Source organism: Notolepis coatsorum (genome assembly GCF_963971535.1).
Source record: "Notolepis coatsorum genome assembly, chromosome: 12".
Taxonomy (NCBI): domain Eukaryota; kingdom Metazoa; phylum Chordata; class Actinopteri; order Aulopiformes; family Paralepididae; genus Notolepis; species Notolepis coatsorum.
The window spans coordinates 58,944,464-58,970,611 of NC_140176.1; positions in this window are offsets into that span (position 1 = coordinate 58,944,464).

Genomic DNA, 26,148 nt, shown 5'->3' on the forward strand with positions numbered 1-26,148 from the left:
CCTTCGAGCTTGGCACGCTCCTCCGTACCAGCGCACTGACGCGCATCTTCCAGACCTTCGTGCTTGGCACACTCCTCCTCGCAGACGCACCCCGAGGCGTCTCTCTGTTCCGACGCGCACACCAAGGTGTGGCGCGCACTCTGTTCCTCGGCTCCGACAGCGGCTACCCGGTGGACGACATCCTCGCCACCGCCACTGTTCCAGTTCTCTGTTCCGACGCGCACACCAAGGTGTGGCGCGCCACTCTGTTCCTCGGCTCCGACAGTGGCTACCCGGTGGACGACATCCTCGCCACCGCCACTGTTCCAGCTCCCTGTTCCGACGCGCACACCAAGGTGTGGCGCGCACTCTGTTCCTCGGTTCCGACAGTGGCTACCCGGTGGACGACATCCTCGCCACCGCCACTGTTCCTGCTCCCTGTTCCGACGCGCACACCAAGGTGTGGCGCGCACTCTGTTCCTCGGCTCCGACAGCGGCTACCCGGTGGACGATGCCCTCGTCACCGCCACTGTTCCAGCACTCTGTTCCTCGGCTCCGACAGCGGCTACCCGGTGGACGATGCCCTCGTCACCGCCGTTGTTCCAGCACTCTGTTCCTCGGCTCCGACAGCCAGCCACCCGGTGGCGATGCCCTCGCCCCGTTGCTGTCCCTGTACCTTTCCGCATACGCCTGGGTGAGTTTTGATTGTGATGTCACTCACTCAGCGTAGTGCCCTTGCCCCCGTTCCCGCTGCTGTCCCTGTACCTTTACGCATACGCCTGGGTGAGTTTTGATTGTGATGTCACTCACTCAGCGTAATGTCTCTTGCCCCCGTTCCCGCTGCTTTCCTGTACCTTTACGCATACGCCTGGGTGAGTTTTGATTGTGATGTCACTCTCCCAGCGTATTGCCTCTGTTAGTTAGTTTGGACATTTCATCTCCCAGCGTATTGCCTCTGTTAGTTAGTTTGGACATTTCATCTCCCAGCGTATTGCCTCTGTTAGTTAGTTTGGACATTTCATCACCCAGCGTAGTGCCCTTGCCCCCGTTCCCGCTGCTGCCCCTGTACCTTTACGCATACGCCTGGGTGAGTTTTGATTGTGATGTCACTCACTCAGCGTAATGCCCCTTGCCCTCGTCCCGCTGCTGTTCCCCAGCGTATTGCTTCTGTTTTTGGTTCTCACTTAGAATAGTATTTTTGGACTTTACATCTCCCCCTGTGTGTTTGTCACACGAAGATATTATTACTTTGTTCACTTTGTTATTTGGACTGTTCTGCACCTGCTCTGCTTTTTCCCTTTTGTGCATTAACAATCTCCTCTGTCCTGCAGAGCGGCCCAGATGATTTCCACCAGTCCTCCCAGTTCCACCTAGTTCCTGTTCCCTAGTTCTCCCCTTCTAGTTCCACCTAGTTCCTGGTCCCAAGTTCTCCCCTTCTAGTTCCACCTAGTTCCTGTTCCCTAGTTCTCCCCTTTCTAGTTCCACCTAGTTCCTGGTCCCAAGTTCTCCCCTACTAGTTCCACCTAGTTCCTTGTCCCTAGTTCCCCTAGTCCCCGTTTCTCCTGTTCCCTAGCTCTCCTAGTCCCTAGTCCTCTCTCCCTAGTTCTCCTTGTCCCTGGTTTACCTAGTCTCTAGTTCCTCTGTCCCAAGGCGTTCCCTTAACCTTCCCTTAGGCGTTCCCTTACTTTCCCTTAGTGTTCCCTTTTCCTGCCCGCCTCTTAAAGGCACCTTTCCTTCCCCTCATCTTATATTCCTGTATTTGTGATTCTCCCTTAAAGGGACAGTGCCCTTTTCCCTGTATTTCCCTGTTGTTCAATAAATATCTGTTTCTTGGCAAACCATCATACCTGTCTTGTGTTGTGCGATTGGGGTCGGTTACAAACCATAACACAACTGTTAATGTATAGCGACGTGCACGGGGCCGACTGCCTGCAGACAGGCCGTCAGAATGTTAATTTGGGATGAATAAATAAATAATGGGTTTCTTTTAGGGATGTCCGATATTATCGGCCGATCGATATTATCGGCAGTAAAATGTGATATCGGAAAATATCGGTATCGGTTTAAAAAAAAAAAAAAACAATAACAATATTTGTTATATATATATCCAGTGAAATTATTAGTTACCTGAAATTATTCAGTTTTTTGGACGGGGAAACCCTGCATATATCGGTATCGGTTGATATCGGTTGATATCGGTATCGGAAATTAAGAGTTGGACAATATCGGAATATTGGTATCGGTAAAAAAGCCAATATCGAGCATCCCTAGTTTCTTTATTTATTTTTGTTGTATTGTGCGTATGCTGCATGATGACATACATAATCAAATGTCCAATCTAATTGTTTTATTCATGCAAATATTTGAAGCATTTTTTAGTAAGGTGACTAACCTCTCAAGCCCTTCTTGCTTTGTTCACTCAAACTAATTTATCATGTAGACAACAGAGTACAGCAACTTGCAATAGGCCTGGTCTACAAGATACACTACACCACTCAGGTACCCATGTACATGTCGAAATACTTCCCAAAGGTCAGTGAATACCACGACCACAACACCAGAGGGAGTTCCACAAATCATGTGCAACCCAGATTCGGCACAAACAAGGGACTAAACACGTTTCCCAATAACGCAATGCCCTACCCACAGCCGTAACAAATGTGAATCCCTACCCACATTCAAAACCGCTCTCAAAGAGCACCTACCGGAGGCTGCAATTCGAAACTGGCCACCGTAAATGTCCAAACCCCCCCTCCCACCCACCCACCGCCTCCTAATAGACAGTCTTCTCCCCACCGTATGTATATATTTTCTCCCGCCCACCCACCCCCTCCTAATGTATTCTGCTCACCATCATATGTATATATTTTATGTTAGGATGTCTGGGTAACAGTACTGTATATTTGCATGTGATGTATGTCCCTATGTCATAATTGTCATGATGTCATGAATGTTGTGTATGTCATAAATGTAATTATGAATTGAAAATGGGGGACCCTGATGTAAACAAGACAAACGTCTTTCTCTGGTCTGCATCCCCTAAACAAATGTGTGTATTGAGCCGTACTGTATTGTACCCATTCTGCAATCTGTTAAATAAAGTTTTCATTAATTAATTCATTCATGCTATTCAATAGGCAGTGTCCTGAAATAACATAATCTATCAGTAGTAGTGCCGAATTTCTCAATTCTCCGCTTGAAATAATTAATCAAAATGTCCAACGAATTTTGTTTGATCATAATACCCTACTGCTGAATAACATGGACAAATAAATTATAAATGATAAATTATTTTGTGCAGGCCGTGCGTGGTGCAGAATCTTTAGACCGAAGTTAGGCACTGTGCCAGTGAGAATGTTGTATTTAATGTTAATGCCAGCGAGAATAGAACCCACATTATCATATACTATATATATATCATATACCATAGCATATCCAGGGGTCGCTAACACGGTGCCCGCGGGCACCAGCAAGCCCCCAAGGACCACATGAGTCGCATTCGCAACAAGCCTTGCATTTCTAAAAAAAAAAATTGCCTTTTTCCTTTCTCCATCACCGCAAATCCGCCCCTTAATATCGCAGCAGGGGGGCATAATCCCACGGGACAATGCATTGGGAACTTGTGTCGCACGACGAGACCTACCCCCGTGAAATCAGCAAGGTTTTTCCACATTGCGCAAGTCGCTTATTTACCACCAGATCTCTGAAGACATAAAGAAGCTACATTTTTGCTTTAACTGCGTGGTGCAAATACAGCTGGCCTTTGTGAAGTGGGAGTATTTTTTGACGAGGCTCATTTGCATAGAAAGGGAGACATGTTCCGCGCATTTTACCTCATTTAAAAACCCGCAAATAGCACCGTACGCAATGCTGATGGAACGCAGTTACCACCTAATTTCACCCGTTGCGCTTCCTTTGTGAATAGCACAGTGTTTCAGAGCTATTTGCTATAAAAAAAGAAGTCTGCCGAAGGCATTCAAAATATGTGTGTTCTACCCAAATAATGACCAGAAGTAAGTCCTTACCTTTTCTTTCCTCCTTACGTTTCTCAGGCCAGGTGGCCTATTACACCACAAGCCCATCTCCCGTTTCCAAAATGCATTACAGACTGTTTGAAAAAGCTGTTTTGCTATGATAATTGGTAATGAAATATCAAAATAATGTTCAATAAGATGTACTTGTGTTTAATAAATTGTTTTATTCAGAAGTTAACACAAATAAATAATATTACCAGTACAGAACAGTACAGTATCTAGCACACTCTCAGGAGCAAAACAGAAAGAAGCATTTCAAACTTGAACTTGAACTATGTGACATGGATAGCCCCTTCCGTGACTGTGATGTGCAAGCCAGGGGCTGGCTTTTTAATATGCATATTAAAAAGCCAGCCCCTGGCTTGCACATTGCAGTCACGGAAGGGGCTATGACATGGCTTGACTCAATCCAGTCCAATCTCTATTTCTCCTTCTTCCACCAGTCACTCAGGCAGACCCGCTTGTTCACATTGGCTGGTGACACACTAGCTCTCCTCTTCTGCACAATATGGCCTGATAAAGAGAACAGTCTCTCGCAGACTGGCTACTCACACACACTGCTGCAGAAGCAGGTTTCTCAACAAATTAAATGTCCCGGGCCCCATTACAGTCAGAAATGTAAGAACTACTTTGTCCTCTTCAATTCCATTAGCTATAATGAAGTAATCAAAACGCTCAGTGTAACAGTTCCATAACTCCACAATGTCATCAAACGGTCCAATATTTCCAATAATCCAAGCCATTTCTGTTGTAAACACTCACGATAGTCCAGTCGATCCTTCCTTTAGTGTGTAAAGTGGATTTCCTCTTCTTGTAGATGTTTCGAAGCTGCCGGGCCACGACGTGAGCTAATGTAACAGGTTAATATGTTCCCCTTGTGAATTTCGCCAAAACACCCTTTTTCATTGTTTTGTTGGAATCTCCTACCTGTTGTTTTTGGTGTGGATGCTGAATGCACCACCGTGATCTCCTACCTGTGGTGTCACCTGTGTTGTTTTGTGATTTGGTGTGGATGCTGAACGCACCATTGTGACATTGCGTGACGACATCATTATGCAATCCTACCTTGAGGGGAGGGAACAGATGGTGGAGGTAAACGGTACCCTACCCCCCCCCCTCACAGTGAGCTGTGGTGTTCCACAAGGCCAGGTCTTGCTCGAAAAGAGATCTTTGATCTCAAGTGACTACCTGGTAAAATAAAGGTAAAATAAAATACTAGGACCGCTACTGTTCCTAATTTATGCAAATGACATGTCGTCATCTTGTGACTGCAACTTGTTCCTGTTTGCGGACGACTCAACCCTGCTGGTCTCTGACAAGAACAAGTTACAGGTTGAAAAAACCCTCAGCTCGGAACTAGGCAGAATCTGCATATGGCTCGCTGATAACAAACTATCATTACACATGGGCAAAACAGAGTCCATTCTCTTCGGTTCAAATAACAAACTCAGCAAGACCGACGGCTTCTCAGTTACAGTGGGTGACAATATTGTCACAAGGAAAGATGAAATTACCTACCTGGGTTCAATCCTAGAGGCTAATCTCTCCTGTGACAAAATGGCATCCAATGTAATAAAAAAAAGTCAATCAACTAACTCGATTCTTGTACCGGATCTCCTCTCTGGTAAACAGGAATACCCTGAAGACTCTGGCAAGAGCACTCATTCAAGGGTACTACGACTATGCTTGCACCTCATGGTACCAAAGCACCTCAAAGGCGCTAAAAACAAAATTACAAACATCTAAAAAAAAACTGGTCAGACTACTGCTTGACCTTACTCCTAGAACCCACCTCACCCCTGCCCACTTTGACAACCTAGGATGGCTTAGAGTAGACGACAGAGTACAGCAACTTGCAATGGGCCTGGTCTACAAGATACACTACACGACCAAGGTACCCATGTACATGTCAAAATACTTCCCAAAGGTCAGTGAATACCACGATCACAACACCAGAGGGAGCTCCACAAATCATGTTAAACCCAGATTCGGCTCAAACAAGGGACTAAACACATTTCGCAATTATGCCACATCAATGTGGAACGCCCTACCCAAAGCTGTAAAGGAATGTGAATCACTACCCACTTTCAAAACCACTCTCAAGGAACACCTACGGGAGACTGCAATTCGAAACTGGCCCCTGTAAATGTCCTAACCCAACCCCCTCCAATGTACAGTGTTTTACCTAGTATGGTTTTGTCAATATTCCAATGTACAGTTTTGCTTGTTCGTACAGAGTTTCTTCCCCCCCCCCCCCAACCCCCTCCAATGTAAATTACCTAGTATGGTTGTCAATATCCCAATGTACAGTTTTGCTTGTACAGTTGTACAGTGTCCCCCCCCCAACCCCACCCTATCCAACCCCCCCCCACGCAACCCCACCCAACCTCCTCCAATGTACAGTTTCTACGTCAAATGTATATACTCCCTTTTCTGGACTCTTTTTGTATCACAAACAGTACTGTATTTGCAAATCTGGTATGTCATAAATGTATAGATGTAGCAGTACTGTCTATCTGTATGTCATGTATGTCATATATGTTATGATGAATTGAAAATGGGGGACCCTGATGTAAACAAGACGAAAGTCTTTCTCTGGTGCATCCCCTTAACAATTGTGTGTATTGAGCTGTACTGTACTGTACCCATTCTGCAATCTGTTAATAAAGTTTTCAATCAATCAATCAATCAATCAATCAATCAATGCCCGATCTCACCTAGCTCACGCTCAGTTGTTCTGGATATGCAATTGAGAAGGTGGAAAGAAGCCACTGCACACCAAATCTAATACATTTGTATGTTGGATCTATGTCACACAGATGCCATTAAAGAGCCTGAGATCCAGTATTGCCTCCTGCCTGGTTAATGTCGCCACACACCACACAAGAACACAACGCAAGCGTAATCCATCGGTTACACTAACATGCTAACTCGCTAAGCTAACATCGTAAACAAAGGTCCCGAGACGACGGTCTTCTCTTGCATTGCGCAGATTCAGACGTCCTCATCGCCGAATTGTGTTATATCCTGAGGACTTCTTAACCTCACCTGTATAACAATGATTACCAGACCACTACTTTAGTTATTATTATTCAGACTACAGCTCATGTACATACGTGCAATCACTTCCGGGTAACACAGCACTACAGCAAGTATTTAAGGACAATACATCACACTCCCAGACACAACTTTGAGAATTAGATTAACGGCGTCAATTATATTATCGCGCGATACTAGTCTCGCGTTAACGCAGCACGTTAACGCCGTTAACGGCCCAGCTATATAACACAACATACATTATGTAAAAAAATAAAGTATTCCTGTTAGTACTTTATTAACATTTTCTGATGAGACCTTGTTGCTACATCAGACATCATTAGGCAGGTTTCTGGCAGGTTAAAAGAGCTTATGTGGGGGACCCTGATGGAAACAAGACAAACGTCTTTCTCAGGTCTGCATCCCCTTAACAATTGTATGTATTGAGCCGTACTGTATTGTACCCATTCTGCAATCTGTTAAATAAAGTTTTCATTCATTCATTCATATGTGAAGCTACACAGGCTTGTAACAGGATCTGGGAGCACAGTTCACAGTGAGCTATAAGCTTGCATGCTGTCCCTGTAATAGGGCGTAATTCAACAAAGCATCTTAATGGGTCATGTTGGATAAATTAAGGTGTGAACGGATAACTGTCATTTTCTAGGAACCAACTTACTGAAAATAACCTGTCTTTGATATTACGCATCAGCAGGTGGATTACGGTGTTAATGAGCCTTTTCCCCCGACATAAACCTACCACACTGCACCACCATGCAGTACACAGAGCTCTCCTTTCTCGGGCTGTACTGCAGGAGTGAGGTCTGCAAATGGTAAATGGTAAATGGTGCATTTATATAGCACTTTTTTCCAAAGCGCTTTACAATTTGTTCCTCACATCTTACCCATTCACTCACAAACGGCAGAGGCAACCATGCAAGGTGCCAACCTGCTCATCGGGAGCAATTAGGGGTTAAGTGTCTTAAATGTACATGAGTACTCCAAATGTACGGGAGTAGGCTACTCCAAATGTATGGGAGTACATCGAATGTACGGGAGTACTCCAAATGTACAGGAGTACTACAAATGTATGGGAGTACACCAAATGTACGGGAGTACACCAAATGTATGGGAGTACTCCAAATGTACAGGAGTACTCCACGTGTGGGAGTACAACAAATGTACAGAAGTACACCAAATGTACAGGAGTAATGTATGGGAGTACTCCAAATGTACAGGAGTACTCCAAATGTATGGGAGTACACCAAATGTACAGGAACAGAAACACCAAAAATTTTATGAAACACATGAATTAAAATTAATTTGTAAAAGATAAATCAACGTTGATATGACAGCATTTGAAACCAATGGTAATCATTTGGTAAGAAAATGTGACAAGTGGGGTGGCTGGGTGGCGCAGCGGAGATTGCGCTCGTCACCAATGCAAGAGACTCCGGTCTCGAATCCGGGTGTCAGCATTGCCTCCGGCTTGGTCCGGCCGTCATACTGGCTCAATTGGCAGAGTCAGCGGGTGGAAGTCGATGGGTGGTAATCTGGACGTTGTGGACAGCGACTCCTACAGGTCGGTTGGGGGACGCCTGCACAGCAGAGACAGGAAATAGCGGGGGTAGTGTGAGCCTCCCACACGTTACACCTCGCCAATGAGAGTCTGCGCTGGCAGGTGAAAAGATGTGACAGGAGAAAAAGTGGAGAAAAAAATAAAAAATGTGACAAGTGCCAACAATTAATTTATTATCAATTCATTCAAAGACAGATGCCACAGAGGCTTACATATAAATGTGAACAGGCAGGCAAAGTAGCCTAAACTCCCATCTTCAATCAGGTCTCTGTACACACATCATAGGACAATGGTCTGTGTGGGAGAGAAAATTATATATATACATACACACACACACCATATCAATGATAGACCTATCTCAACATTTTAACATTCCATTAGTAGTAGAAGTAGAAGAACAATGTAATTATCACTGACAAGTTAAGGTCTAGCCCTATTTTCAGATAATCCGCCTAAAAATACATACAGAAGATTGCTCCACTTCTACAAGGCCATTTGCATGTTATTGGTATCTAGGGATATGGATCTCAGGGAATGTATTCCCAGTGTCAGAAATATTGTGTCTGTTACTAGGCGTGAGTAAATTGTAATGAACCAAAGGAGAATTGGTTTTTAATCTTTGACGGTGAATCTCCCCTTTCCAATGGCAGAGTTCAATCTGGATTTAGTATCACCAGGCATGCAGCAAAAACCATGAATGAAATCTACTGTAAGTACAGTTACTTGTTTATAATGGCAATAATGTTCAGGTTTGTGGGAGATAATCCCAAAAAATAAGATACTGTAAATAAAAAATTAATCCACAAGTCAGATGATTGACAGGAGCTGGGTAGAAATTCCAAAGCCCATCGAAAGCCCTGGGTCTCCTCTCCTCATATGACTACAAACAAAATGGCGGCGCACATTTCCTAGTGCCTGTTTCCGTTCCGACTAGATTTCCAAAACTCATAATTCACTAATAACACTTTAACCTATTTGTTGTGAAGGGCCAGATTAAACCGAATATATATATTTATTTATATATATATATATTTAATTGTATTTGTATATTCTCTAATATTCCCTGATATCCCTTGTATATTCCTTGTACAATATGCATTGAATATCCATTCTAGCCTACTGAACATCCCATAATAGTCTCCATTCTACTATTGGTCGAGACCTTGGTGCCAGGCTGCCATACCCCTCAGACCCAGTTCAAACGTACCGCTCCACATGTACGAACAAGTCCTAGTTCCGCGTAGGAATTTGGCTACCGCACCACTAATGGGACTATTTGTTCATAGTGCGTATATATACTGCGCTACTAAAGTAGGACTTTCTTTTCAGTCCAGTTTCTTACCCTCCAATAGAGTCACAGACGTAAAGCCTCCCCGCGACGCCACGTGTGGGAGTAAGGCCAAGTTCGCCTACCATCGGTATTGAGACATCGTGTATATTAATATTTGAATAGTCATATTTGGCACTATATCGTCGAGTTGGACGTAGTCTATTAAGCTAATAATAGTCTGTTAATATATAGTGCTTCGTGCGGTGAGAATACTACCGTAGTCAGTACCCCATCGTTTCGGGCAGAGAACTGGCTGCTTACCCAGGGTGGTTGACCCCATGTGAAGCTGCACCCGAGGAGCCCCAGAGCCGACGAGCGAGTGGACCTGTATACCGGATTATTCTACCGACGACAGCCCGCCTTCCCAGGCACGGATTATGCTTTGTACACTTTGATTATTCCATGGATAAAGACCCCCGACACTGCCGTGTGTTGGAACCCCCCCCCCCTGGAGAGGACGCAAGGTGAGGAGACGCTCTGCAAGACGAGGTCGCTTCACGTCTCTCCCCCGTGGACCGGAGAGAGCCGGCCCACAAAGAGTCCACCTGCTTTCATCTGTGGTCCAAGGATCGCCGGCGCATTGAACGGCACTACAGTGGGTTCACCTGGGATACCCTTGGCCGGACGAGGCAGCCGGATTCTACCCCCCCCCCCCCTCCTACTCCTGTCGGCTTACAAGCGACCGGATTAACCCCCCCTAGTGTATCCAGTCTTATAATCATTAAAGTATCATTGCTGTTATTCCTTAACTATTCCAGGTCGTATATTTACCACCTGCGCCATCAGAGATTGGACATTCTCTATTGATATACCGACGAATACTCTTTGCCATAAAAGTGCATACTATTTCAATTCATAAATGTAATTAAGTGATTAAGTGCTTGCTCTACACACCATTGCTGTGTAGTAATAAACGCATACTTCGACTTCGTACATTTGTGTTGGATCCGTTTCATCTACGTGAGAGTGTTTATGATAATATATTTATGCCGTGTACTGGGTGGCCGAATATTAAGTACAAAGGTAGTGGTAGTAAGTATCATATCTAGTAATACAGTCAGGGAATTGTACCCCTCAGTTACAATTGGTCCTTCGAGCCGGAGGGTAATTAGTGTAATATTAATATAGTGTTATTAATATTGAAATGGCCTATGATGAACACTCCACGAAACGATCCTCCTAACCAACGCCCGCAGCGCGAACGACGGCTCCCTCAGTACTTAGAGGCTTACGCTGTCAGTCAACAACCTAGTCTTCTACTAACAGTAAACGCGGTAAAACTAGAAAGTAAAAGTATGTCTAACCCCAACGCCCAGACTACCCCGACCATAGAGGCCCCTACGGGCTCTAATGTAACTGACCAAGTTCACGGTGGGGACCAGTGGGAACCAGACATGACTTCACACCCCGCCAGTACTGAAGAAGTAGTCCCCGATGAGTCCCGGGAGGAATACAACGCTACCGAGAGAGAACTCGGCACGGAAGAAGACGGGGAGAGCACCGTGGAGATAGAGCTCCAAGGCTCCGCAAGGAGTACCCCGAGGGAAGGCTCCCCTATACAACCGCCTTCTCCCAGCGAGGCAGAGAGGACCCTACAGCAGGCCTTCCTCATCAGCCTGAACGCCGCTGCTGAACGCGACCGACTGCAGATCCAGCAGCGAAGCGAACACGAGCAGATACGTCTAGAAATAAGACGCATTCAGATGGAAGAGAATGTGGCCCGAGAACGAGCCGGTGCTCAACGGGACGCAGCGCGCGACAGACAGCAGTCGCAACTAATAGAACAGCTGATCAGACGGACAACACCCTCTCCCTCCGCCAGAGGCTCCAGGAACTCGTCTAGACACACCTCCAGGGCGGCATCCCCTAGCCGAGTAAACAACCCTGAACTTGACCAACAGACGAGGTCTATACCCCCCACAGACCACCTCCCCCCACCGGTCCAAGCGAGACCTAGCAACCGGGAAGGAGCAGCATATCCTGTGGAGAGGCTAAACCAGAGACTACAAGCACTGGATGACCTAACTGAAGACGAAGAGGAAGAGGAGGAGAACCACGCCCGAAGACAGCACAGTACTCTACCGGACCAGGAGGTCCGGTACAGCCCAGGCTATACTCCCGCGGAGCTGCGCTACAGACCCCCGACTCTATACACGGGTGAGCACGACGCACGACCCGCACCGAGGAACAGCACCTGGACAATCGGGCCATGGTACACTGCCGGTACCAGCCCATACCAAGGAGCGGGAGGAGACTCGCCTAGGAGGCCTCTCCCCCAACGCTCGCCGATGTATCCACAGTCAGCGTCATACATTGGCACGCCTATGGTACCCGACTTCACCCAAGAGAACCGGGCCCAGTATACAGAACTCCGCATGTGTCTGGAGACCATGTTGGTGGATGTATTGGATGAACGCCACAAATACGCCATCCTACTGAAGCACTTAAAGGTACCCCGCGCACATAATATAGCGCTCGCCTACGCGACTTCCACCACCCCATACACAGCAGCGCTGGTAGCATTGGACCAGAGGTATGGGCGCATATGGGATTACGTGATCCAGGAGATCCGACACATCGACCGCTTACCCCCAGCAATAGACAATCGAGCACTGGACGACCTGTCCATCAGAGTGCAGTCCCTGGTAGGGATGTTGGGAGCGCAAAGAGAGAAGGGGAGGCATGAACTTTACGCCAACTCAAATGTGGAAAGGATTCTGGAGAAGCTGCCGCCCGCTCGTCAGGAGCGCTTTAGGCGGCAGAGGGACCACAGAGACCCGAATGGCCCCGAACCGAACCTCCTCGATCTAGCAGACTTCCTGGCGAGAGAAGTCAGCAGCCTACGGCTAGATACATTCGGACGGAGCACCCCTGGCTCCAGAGAAGGAACCAGACGACTAAATGATGGAAGAAGATCGGTGACTGTGATGCACCAATCGGAGTCAGTACCGAGCAGCAGGAGCCACAGTACCCCCTCCAGAACGGAGAAGTGGAAGATAGTGTGCCCCTACTGTGAGAAAGAACACTGGCTAGCGCAATGTGACTCCTTCCCCAAGCTGAACGCGGAGGAAGCAAGTCAATGGATAAAGTCCAACAAGCGCTGTTTTCGCTGTGCGCGCTCACACATGGCAGCCGAATGCCGCTTAAAGAAAAGGTGCACCAAGTGCGATGGAGCCCATCTGGACATACTTCACGACAGTAACAGACGGCGCCCTTCACCCGCACCATCCAGCAGCAAAGCGAGCGTCATGTACATCGATCCCGCCAGCAGCAGTGGAGCCCGAGTACTCCTAAAAGTAGTGCGTGTGACACTAAGCTACCAGAATAAAGTCCTGGACACTTACGCCGTCCTCGATGACGGGTCAGAGAAGACCCTTCTGCTCGCCTCCGCTGCGGCCCAGCTAGGGCTGCGGGGAAGCGAAACCCAAATGACAATTCGGACAATAAGACGAGATTTGAAGACGATAAAGGGCGAGAATGTCTCATTCTCTATCGCAGCAAGCGGCCAGCCTGAGCGACGGTACCAGATTACAGATGCTTTCACCAGCCAAGAAATAGGACTGTCGCGGTACACATACCCCGTCGCCAAGCTGATGGAGAAATATGCACATCTGCGCAAGTTACCGATCCCGCTCATAGACAATGCTATGCCGACCCTGTTGATAGGCTCCGACCATGCAGACCTCATTGTCCCGATAGACCGGGTTCATACCGGACCCCGAGGCTGTCCTGCAGCAGTCGAGACCCGTTTGGGATGGACTCTCCAAGGCCCGCTCGCCAAATCTCTCAACCGAAGTACAGCCACTAGATGTCTCCACTCCCGAGTCACAGAGGGAGAAACCGCACTCCTGCAACACGTAGAGCGGCTATGGACCTTGGAACAAATGCCCTTTAAGAACGGAAAGAAAGACATTCGCTCTAAAGATGACATTTACGCCATTCACCTCCTCGAGACAGGGACCAAGAGAGTCCCGGTCAACGGCGTGTTGAGATACGCCACGCCACTCCTGCGGCGAGAAGGAATGCCTACTTTCCACGCCAAGACAGACGCCACAGAACGGTACCTGCTGAACACGGAGCGGTGCTTAGCCAAGAACCCCGCCCAAGAGAGTGTATACCGCGCTGAGATTGAGAAGCTCATCACAGCGGGACACGTCACAAAGATGGACATTAAAGAGGCTGACCAGACCACTGAATCGTGGTACGTGCCCCACCACAAGGTCCATCACAACGGTAAAGACCGCATAGTATTTAACTGCAGCTACCAGATCGGATCCCAAAATCTGAATAAAGAGTTACTGCCCGGTCCCACAATCGGCCCCTCCCTACTCGGCGTTCTACTCCGCTTCCGCCAGGAAAAGGTGGCCATCAGCGGGGACATTAAAGGAATGTTCCTGCAGGTGAGATTAGTAGAGGCGGACAAGCCCCTGTTACGGTTCCTATGGAGAGAGAAGCCAGGAGATGAGCACCCAGCCATCTACCAATGGGAAGTCCTCCCCTTCGGAACGACGTGCAGCCCCTGCTGTGCTACATTTGCACTACAGAAACATGTAGCAGAGGACCCAGCAGCGGACGAAGAGGTCCGACACAGCGTAAAGAACAGCTTCTACGTAGACAACTGTCTACAAAGCCTTTCAACCCAGGAAGAAGCCGAGGCTCTCCTGATTAAACTCCGCGCCTCATTGATCAAAGGCGGCTTTGATCTCAGGCAGTGGGCCAGCAGCGATCCGCAAGTACTGCGCAGCCTCTCCTCCGAGGACAAGGCAGCCAGCAGCGAGACCTGGATGGCTACAATCCCGGGAGAAGCCCAGGAGATGACCCTGGGATTGGTGTGGCGATTCAAAACAGATTCGCTTCACTACAGACACAAGCCCCTGACTACGGAGCAGGGAAGGCCGGCGGCGGCGCCGACCACCAGACGGAGTGTGTACACAACACTCGCCCGACAATATGACCCGCTAGGATGTATTCTACCGTACACCACCAGGGCAAAAATGATTGTACGAGCATTGTGGGACAAGGACCAGGGCTGGGACGACCCCATTCCCGCACACCTTGCATCCACCTGGAGAGAGTGGGAGATGGAGCTCCACTCACTCCCAGGCGTTAATATGCGCCGAAGCTACTTCCCACCCACGGTGAGGCCAGAGACATGTAGAATGGACTTACACGTCTTCAGTGACGCCTCAGAGGTCGCATACGGATCAGTAGCCTACTTGCGGGCCCAAGACCAGGGGGGAGAGATCTACACAGCATTTGTCCTCGCCCGCTCGAGAATAGCCCCACGCAAGCAACAATCTATCCCACGTCTAGAGCTCTGCGCAGCCCTAGCCGGAGCGCACCTAGCCACGCTCATCCAACGTGAGCTCACCATACCGGTGTCTAGAACAATCCTGTGGTCAGATTCCACGACGGTACTCGCCTGGATCAAATCGGACTCATGCAGGTACGGGGTCTTCGTGGGAGTCAGAGTCACCGAGATTCAAGACTTAACCGAAGAGTTAACCGGAGAAACAGAGTGGCGCTACGTTGATACAAAACAGAACCCAGCTGACGTCATCACCCGGGGGATGCCCCTGGATGACCTCACCCGTCGCAATGTCTACAGTGACGGCCCCGCATTCCTAAGACTCCCGGAAGGACAGTGGCCCATGCCTATCCCGAGGGAAGCAAGTCCAGAGGAGGTGGAAAATAAGAAGTCTGTGTTCTGTGGATTGAGCACCGTAGCCTCCACCGACCCTAACATAGACGATTGCACGTCCATAGAGAGTGCACAACAAAGAACATTCCTGCGGTACCACCCGGAGTGCAAGTCCCCCGCTGATATGTCAGCAGCGAACTACGAGGAAGCAGAATTGCTTCTACTGCAGCGAGCCCAGAGAGACTCGTTCCCCGATGAATTGGCCTGTCTACAGGGAGGAAAGCCCGTCCCATCCGACAGCAGATTAATTTATCTGGCCCCCGAGAGCGACGCTCATACCCTCATCAGAGTGGGTGGTCGCCTACGCAGAACCCCCAACACACTCCTGATGGGGCGGCTAGATCCTGCATTACCCCAGACAATGTACCGGCCTGAAGAAGCGAACGGCCGACGAATGTGGAGGTACAGCCAAGTATTAGCCGACAAGTTTTGGAACAGTTTCCTACTGCACTACCTACCGTCTCTACAGACCCGCCAGAAGTGGGTAAAGGAGAGAGACAATTTGACAGAAGGAACAGTCGTCATGATTATTGATCAATCACTGCCCAGAGCTATGTGGCCGGCCGGCCGCGTAAGCAAAGTGATCACCGGTGCCGACGGCAAGGTCCGAGCAGCTGAAGTGCTCGTCCAGGGTCGCACTTACACCCGTCCCGTGGCGAGGCTCATAGAACTGCCTCGACTCCCAGATACAATCGATGATGACCATGACCCTACAACGCTATGACTTTGTGAAGTTGACTGACCCCTACAGCAAACCCTTATGTGTAAATAGACAACGCGATTAATCTGTCTCTGTTTAACTGATTAGGTCTGGGACCTATTCAGGGGGTGGCTGTTGTGAAGGGCCAGATTAAACCGAATATATATATTTATTTATATATATATATTTAATTGTATTTGTATATTCTCTAATATTCCCTGATATCCCTTGTATATTCCTTGTACAATATGCATTGAATATCCATTCTAGCCTACTGAACATCCCATAATAGTCTCCATTCTACTATTGGTCGAGACCTTGGTGCCAGGCTGCCATACCCCTCAGACCCAGTTCAAACGTACCGCTCCACATGTACGAACAAGTCCTAGTTCCGCGTAGGAATCTGGCTACCGCACCACTAATGGGACTATTTGTTCATAGTGCGTATATATACTGCGCTACTAAAGTAGGACTTTCTTTTCAGTCCAGTTTCTTACCCTCCAATAGAGTCACAGACGTAAAGCCTCCCCGCGACGCCACGTGTGGGAGTAAGGCCAAGTTCGCCTACCATCGGTATTGAGACATCGTGTATATTAATATTTGAATAGTCATATTTGGCACTATATCGTCGAGTTGGACGTAGTCTATTAAGCTAATAATAGTCTGTTAATATATAGTGCTTCGTGCGGTGAGAATACTACCGTAGTCAGTACCCCATCGTTTCGGGCAGAGAACTGGCTGCTTACCCAGGGTGGTTGACCCCATGTGAAGCTGCACCCGAGGAGCCCCAGAGCCGACGAGCGAGTGGACCTGTATACCGGATTATTCTACCGACGACAGCCCGCCTTCCCAGGCACGGATTATGCTTTGTACACTTTGATTATTCCATGGATAAAGACCCCCGACACTGCCGTGTGTTGGAACCCCCCCCCCTGGAGAGGACGCAAGGTGAGGAGACGCTCTGCAAGACGAGGTCGCTTCACGTCTCTCCCCCGTGGACCGGAGAGAGCCGGCCCACAAAGAGTCCACCTGCTTTCATCTGTGGTCCAAGGATCGCCGGCGCATTGAACGGCACTACAGTGGGTTCACCTGGGATACCCTTGGCCGGACGAGGCAGCCGGATTCTACCCCCCCCCCCCCCTCCTACTCCTGTCGGCTTACAAGCGACCGGATTAACCCCCCCTAGTGTATCCAGTCTTATAATCATTAAAGTATCATTGCTGTTATTCCTTAACTATTCCAGGTCGTATATTTACCACCTGCGCCATCAGAGATTGGACATTCTCTATTGATATACCGACGAATACTCTTTGCCATAAAAGTGCATACTATTTCAATTCATAAATGTAATTAAGTGATTAAGTGCTTGCTCTACACATTGCTGTGTAGTAATAAACGCATACTTCGACTTCGTACATTTGTGTTGGATCCGTTTCATCTACGTGAGAGTGTTTATGATAATATATTTATGCCGTGTACTGGGTGGCCGAATATTAAGTACAAAGGTAGTGGTAGTAAGTATCATATCTAGTAATACAGTCAGGGAATTGTACCCCTCAGTTACACTATTGGTAAACAAATGTATTGCTGAAAATATGCACTTTGACTGCTGTTTTGACAGGGTTAGGGTCTTTACTCTTGGCTTGGAAAAAGGTTGATCATCATTGACCAATGTACTATAAACCCATTAAAGCTTACTAATAATAAGCATCTGCCATAAGACAGTATCAAAGTACTATAATTTGTGGTAATGTACAACCATCGTCTTCCCCCCTAGCGGCGGGCTTCTTCTTTGTGGCGAAGAAGGATGGCAGTCTGAGGCCCTGTATAGATTTCCGTAGGTTAAATGACATCACTGTTAAGCATAAGTATCCACTCCCCCTTATGAGTTAAAACTTTCGAGCCATTCACTCACCTGGTAGGGAACGAGTGGAAGATTGGTTTCAATACCCACCTGGGGCATTTCGAGTACCTCGTCATGCTCTCTTCGGCCTCTCCAACGCACCCGGCATATTCCAGGAGTTGGTCAACGATGTGCTGAGGGACATGATGAATATCTTTGTGGTGGTGTACCCGGAACGACATCCTAGTCTTCTCCCGGACCATGGAGGAACACCACCAGCACATCCGCCTGGTCCTCCAGCTGGAGAACCGGCTCTACGTCAAGGCCGAGAAGTGCGTCTTCCACTCCACCTCTGTGACATAACTGTGATACACCGTTGAGGAGGGGCGAATGCACCCTGAAGTGTTCTCCTCAGGCTGAGGTTACTCTCCATGTGTCACAGGGTGACAGGGATTTCATTGTATTTTCCCTGCGTGTTTTATAAAACTGTGCAAATGTTAAAAAAAATTCAATGTTCTGTTAGATTATCCTGCTGCTCTATGGATTACCTGTGCCGCCCCGCTCCTCCTCCACCATAGCTGTGTGGCCAGGACTGAGTGGCCACTGGCCATAGCTGTGGGTTGTTAGAATTGATCGTGGGAAGACCTGCCTATGCCTTTTTCATAGTCTCTCATAAGTTGGTGATGATGTAATGACCTGCACACCTTTATCATGGAAATGGCTAACTACTCCTGGGTGGGAACCCACAATGCAGAGACTGAGATCTCACGGCGACGTGCAGCTCCTTCTACATCACCAATGTCGGATCCAATTGCCACCGTCTACCTCCATCTTCCATCTTCAAACCATCCACACCGCTGCGGGTTGGGAGATCCACTAGCTGGGACCGACAACGCATCATCACCCCCCAGTTAAGTGCCTCTTTGTTATTTTGCATATATATATGGTTGGCTATTGGACTGTGAACAGCAGGCCACTGATTGGGTTTCTCCTTCATCAGCTGGATTGACTCTGTGGGACTGACCGGTAGTCTGGAACCTTCGGAGAAAACCGTGTTTCGACCAAGCCTTACTTGGATGCACAACTGTGTTTTGGCTTTCTGCCCTGTGTGTATTTTCTGGGTCAACTGCTACCGTGTTGTCCAACCTATACACCCCAAGGGCAGTGGCATTTATTTTAATTGCTACTATGTTACAGTACTGTAGCTTCAGTGGTGGAAAGTTACAAATAAGTACAAGTAGTTTGTTACTGTACTTAAGTATCAATATATTCAATTTCAGAGATGTTTGACTTTTTGACACTACCCTTTTCATTCTGCGGCCATATACTTCAAGGAAGTTGTTCATGTGAGGAGGGTTAATGGCCTTTGATTAATGGCACATCACAATAATAACTACTGTACAGGAACCTATATAGATGATGGTATACAGTCTCTGGAGTTGATCTTAGATGCATTTTGGAAGCACTGCCGCTCGAACCACTCACTCCTAAAATCTGCATTTCCCCCCTGAGATACAGTAAATGGCCAGAATTTCCTCACAAGAAAGATCAATTGTCACTTAGTTACAGAGATGGGGGAAAATATATAAAAATTTATCTTATACATTGTAACAAAATACAAATATTTCTTCAATAAATATTTCTGAATAAACTACAATATATGAGTGGGAAGGAATATCTTTGAAACAGGAATTTATGAATATCCAAAGATCCACTGGTCTGACAACAGTCTGACTGGTGAATAATTATGTATTCTACTGGACTGAGAACAGTCTGTCCAGTGAATAACTATGTATTCCACTGGTCTGAGGGGAGCATGTCTATGTTCCCCGGGTCCTATGTTCCCCGGGTTCTATGTTCCCCGCTTTGATTGATTGATTGATTGAAAATTTTAGACCACCAGCCCTGATTCCAAACTCTAACCTTAACCAGTTCGAAAGAGGGCCTAAGCTTAACCGTTCGAAACAAGGCGGACATTAATAATTATTAAAATAATAAAAATTTATAAAATGTTCAATCTATTAATCAATCAAAGCGGGGAACATAGAACCCGGAAAACATAGGACCCGGGGAACATAGGGATGATCCCGGTCTGAGAACTGTCTGACTGGTGAATAACTCTTGAGAGAAGGCTTCATCATATACTCAGAACCATGTGACTATAGTTGCTTGATTTCCAAATTAATATTCATTCATTAGCCTAATATGACAGCATCCAGCTGTGCCAGTGACAAAGCTGTTTTTACGGCATGGTGCCGTAGGGGCCAAACCATCTAGAACAGGGTTTGTCTGTATGTATGTCTGTATCTCTGTCTATCCCTAGAAAAGTCGACCAATCACAGCTCAGAGCCTTATGCTGCTACGTGCATGCAGCTAAATCATGCTGCTATGCAAAACCACACAACATCAACACAGAGCTAGCCATCTGGTTAAGCACCACACAACCACTAACGAAACAGTGTGTGATTTGCTACTATACTAAGTACCGACACAAAAGAAAGCTAAGCTATAGAAGTGACGATGAATTGATACATGTTTGGGAATGTGCATGTTTGTGTAAGTGTTACAGGATTTCACGGCCTGCTGGTGCTAACGTTAGCAGTTAGCATCCACCATTAAGCTAAGCTAAACCTAGAAGGGCACTATTAGGCGCTAAAGGTAACGTTGCCCCCTTCCAGCCTGTACCTAATTAGGATGAGTAAATAGCACGCTGTCCATGGTACAGCATTGAAACCACAGTGTTGACTTTGCAAGCTAAAGTAACAGCAGTTCCCTTCATGCGAGAATGCTTGGCATCTATGGCACTGTGTGTCTTAGGTAAAGATTGCACAGGGAAGCCACGCCGTTATGAGCCTGTGTCTTGTTATTTATTTTTCTAAATACAAAAATACTGTCCTCGGAAGTATCTTGTTACAAATTACATGATTTTGTAATGGCAGAATAATATAAATGACAAAATACACAAAAGTAGTAATACATTATAAAGTAATACATTGTTTAAAATATATGTAATGGAAATACTACTCATCTCTGTATACATGTGTATACATACATACATGCACGCACACACACACACACACACACACACACACACACACACACACACACACACACACACACACACACACACACACACACACACACACACACACACACACACACACACACACACACACACACACACACACACACACACATACTGATTGGATGCCCTTTTCTTACGCTCAAACGTGAGGCACAGTAGTGTACATATAGAATCTAAAGTGCACAGGGTGCAACAAGTGATACCACAGATTTTACTGCTGCGACCTCAGCTAACGTTTCATAAGTAGTTTGAAGGAGACATGCGCCAATAGGAAACAATAAAAAGAAAAGGCTCAGGCGCTGTCAAAAAGGCGTCCAATGTGATCACGGCCTAAACATACACTTTGCCAATGCTCCCTCATTGATCATAGGTTCCACTAGTGGACTGACCATCGGGCGCACCGGGAGTTTTCCCGGTGGCCTGGCAGACTGGCATGGCCTGGCCCTGTCAGACTGGCAATGTTTTTTATTTTATTTATTTGTATATTATATTATTTTGTTGCCCCGCAGTCAGGCCACTGAAATCCGAAGCAGGCCACGGTCAGTGTAAGTGTTTCTAGTACCGCGGAGATGTGCTCTCTAATATATGTTCGTTCCGCAGGCAGGAATGAGTTAACTGTTGTCACCCAGCGCGAGGCAGTGCAGCGCGCCTGCGCGAGCATGTCAGATTGATGTTTGTAGCTAGATAACCCTCTGTGGAGCACTGCTTTGGGTGGGGCAGAGAGGGAAAGACACACAAAAAAAAGGCACTAGTCAGAGATGCTGCTAAAAGTTTTCTTTTAGCAGTCCTTTTATCATCTATTTGACTCGAAGAAGACTTGGAACTAGCGATTGAGACCAGGCATAAACTCATAAAGAAAGAAAGCATAAAGATTAAGAAATCGAGAAGTTGGGTCATTTTCCTATTGACTTGTATACAATCAGAATTCTTTTTGCAGCTGTTGACTGTATAAATGGGCGAATTTTTTTTTTTACATTTTTATTTGCCAAGGTATGGCGAGTGCCATACCTTGCCATTCCAGAACGACGCCCCTGGTCTGTGCTGCCCTGCTAAACTGTGAGTTGTTCAGCAAACTTAACAGTCGAGTCATTCCTGCTCGTTAATTTGCGCCCCCCTCCTCCCTTTTCGTTTTATTTCCCCCCCTCAGCATCCCGTTATAAATACATTCCGTGGCTATGATTATATTCTGTTGGCCTGGCCTGGCCTGGCCTGGCCTGGCCTGGCCTGGCCTGGCCTGCCTGAGTCAAATTCCCGGTAGGAATTATGGTCCCAGTCCGCGACTGATAGGTTCCTCTCTAATTTGATTGTTACTATGGCACGTCCGCCTGGCATCTGGCAGAGCTATGCCCCATTTCCATCCGAGGCCTTGTGTAAACGCTGAAATATGCAGAGTTTATCAATTAGGTCCAGGTATATGTCTAGCCAGGGCAAGGGGGGCCCACAACATGTCTGCATTAACGATGTAATTATGTTTTCGATGGGGTAATGGCTTATTTACAAACCCCAGTCTTCGGCGAGGTCACGTTCACTCCAGATTAAGCACTTTGATAGACCCTCAGAAAGCACTTGTGTATGCAAATTGCGGCATACATAAATATGTCCCTTCTCTCCGGCATAGAGAGGCTGTTACCACTAGACTTGGGGTGCCATTACCAGACAGAGGGAAATTGAGATGGATAGGTGTTGCACTTCACACTATACATCAGTGGCGGCTGGCCACTGGGGGCGCTCGGGCGCCGACCCCCTGTTAAAGAGAGAAGAAAAAGATTTTTTTTTGTTTTTGTTTTTTGTTTTATAGCCCTATAAATAATATAAACATGTTTAAAATGAATAATATTTACTCATTTTAAGTATGTTTGTGTTTCCAATGCACAATATAACGTTAATATATCAAATAAAAAATAATCGTTTTACTGAACAGGAAGTGACTCACTGTCGCATAGCCGCATTTCTCCTAGCCGTATTTCTCGGCCCGGGCTAGACGCAATAGCGCTCTGAGTGCGTCATCGCTGTATCCGTCGCAGCCAATCAGTGCGTAACGCGCTGTGCGTTGAAATATGATGTATTATGTTGGAAGCCGGGCGCGATTTGAAGTGGTCTAGGCAAGCAGCCTTAGCGGTGTCTAGAATTTCCGTAGCCGCATTTCGCGGAGACGCTCTCTGATTGGCCGACGCCAGACTTTTTTTCGTAGCCGCATTTCGCGGAGACGCTCTTTGATTGGCCGACGCGATGCCAGTACTTTTTCCGTAGCCGCATTTCTCGGGTTGGCTTAGAGAGCAGGGTGATAGAATGCGCCAGGTAGTTCTTGGTCGGATGCACAGGCGAACTTAGGTAACGTTAGAGTTTGTCTTAGAGCGTGACGGCAAGTTCTTTCGACGGTTAAGCTTAGGCACTCTTTCAAAGTTGTTTAAGGTTAGAGTTTGTCTTAGAGCATGGTGATAGAACGCCAGGTAGTTTGCAGGCTGTTCGACGCAGAAATGGGCAAAGACACTCATTCATTGAATTCATCACAGTACTGTTGTGTTGTGCTAACAAGCTAATCTGGATGCAGTCTGGACAGAGTGGATAACTGGATATACATCAACAGTCTGGGGACAACAGTGGACCACGTAAACAGTGAGTTAATTCGGTCTCTCTCTCTCTCTCTCTCTCTCTCTCTCTCTCTCTCTCTCTCTCTCTCTCTCTCTCTCTCTCTCTCTCTCTCTCTCGCTGATGGCAATGGTGATAGTTGTACTGTAACTGCAGTGGCGGCTCTACCACTAGGGGCGCTAGGGCGCCGACCCACCTGCTGGCCAGCTGCTGTTAAATCAGAGAAGAAGACAATAAAACTTTTTCGTTTTTGTGTTTTATAGCCCTATAAATTATATAAACATGTTTAAAATTAATAATATTTACTCATTTTAAGTATGTTTGTATTTCCAATGCACAATATAACGTTATTATCTAAATTAAAAAAACATCGTTTTCCAGAGCAGGAAGTGACATCACGTTTTTTTTTTTTTTTTTTTTTTTTTATTTCTCGGCCCGGGCTATACGCGATAGCGCTCTGAGTGCGCGTCACAGTTTGATCGCTGTCTCCGTCACAGCCAATCAGTGCATACGGCGTTGTGCGTTGAAATATGACTATTATGTTGGAATCCGAGCGCGATTTGAAGCGGTCTAGAAGGCAGCGTGAACTTCCGTGAGAATTTCCATAGCCGCATTTCGCGGAGACGCTCTCTGATTGGCCGACGCCAGTATTTTTTTCCAGGGCAGAATTTCACAGAGACGATCTCTGATTGGCCGAATCCAATTTCTAATGTTCCAATTCTAGCTTCTAGCTTGGTTCCTGGTACTAGGACTGTTGTTTGTCTTAGAGCGTGCCGTGCCGTGACTGCAAGTTCTTTAGACTGTTAAGCTTAGGCACTCTTTCAAAGTTGGTTAAGGTTAGAGTTTGTCTTAGAGCATGGCGATAGAACGCCAGGTAGTTTGCAGTCTGTTCGAGCGGAAATGGACAAAGGAATATACTTGTTGAGTGTTGTGCTAACGTCGACGAGCTCAGCTGAGCTAACACTTGGCTAACAAGCTATATGGCGGATTATACACGTTTATCAAACTCTCCTGCCCTGGACGTTTCAACTAAACAGTGAGTCTCTCTCTCTCTCTCTCTCTCTAACGTTAGTAGTACTAGGCTGGTGCGGGCTAACTGGCTATCGTTCTGGCAGCTAACGTTAGTAGTACTAGGCTGGTGCGGGCTAACTGGCTATCGTTCTGGCAGCTAACGTTAGTAGTACTAGACTGGTGCGGGCTAACTGGCTATCGTTCTGGGAGCTAACGTTAGTAGTACTACTAGGCTGGTGCGGGCTAACTGGCTATCGTTCTGGCAGCTAACGTTAGTAGTACTAGACTGGTGCGGGCTAACTGGCTATCATTCTGGGAGCTAACGTTAGTAGTACTACTAGGCTGGTGCGGGCTAACTGGCTATCGTTCTGGGAGCTAACGTTAGTAGTACTACTAGGCTGGTGCGGGCTAACTGGCTATCGTTCTGGGAGCTAACGTTAGTAGTACTACTAGGCTGGTGCGGGCTAACTGGCTATCGTTCTGGGAGCTAACGTTAGTAGTACTACTAGGCTGGTGCGGGCTAACTGGCTATCGTTCTGGCAGCTAACGTTAGTAGTACTAGACTGGTGCGGGCTAACTGGCTATCGTTCTGGGAGCTAACGTTAGTAGTACTAGGCTATCGTTCCGTGATTTGTTTACTTGGTAACACGGGTTGCTAAGGAATTTAGGTTCGAGGTTGAAGAAATCTCTCTCTCTCTCTCTCTCTCTCTCTCTCTCTCTCTCTCTCTCTCTCTCTCTCTCTCTCTCTCTCTCTCTCTCTCTCTCTCTCTCTCTCTCTCTCTCTCTGCTTAACATTAACGTTTGTAAATAGTTTTTTTAGGAGCAGTACTACTGCTGGCCATTCATGAAGCGAGACATTGCTGATTGTTTATTTATCGATGGCTCATTGATTTAACTACTGCAGCTCTCTCGGATTGAAAATACGTGGATTATGGCTTGTTCAATATCGTCTATGTTTGAATGAATGAATGAATGAGAACTTTATTAACAGATTGCAGAATGGGTACAATACAGTACGGCTCAATACACACAATTGTTAAGGGGATGCAGACCAGAGAAAGACGTTTGTCTTGTTTACATCAGGGTCCCAGATTTTCGATTCATATCGATAGTTTAATAGCTAGCCTTGGCTCGTTTAACAATATGCAAAATATGTGTACAGCCCTGTACTCATACTGAAGTTATTCTTGGTATATAATAGGTCTGATTGTGTAACGAATCGATTCCACGTCGCGCTGTGTGTGAGAGAGAGAAGGAGAGA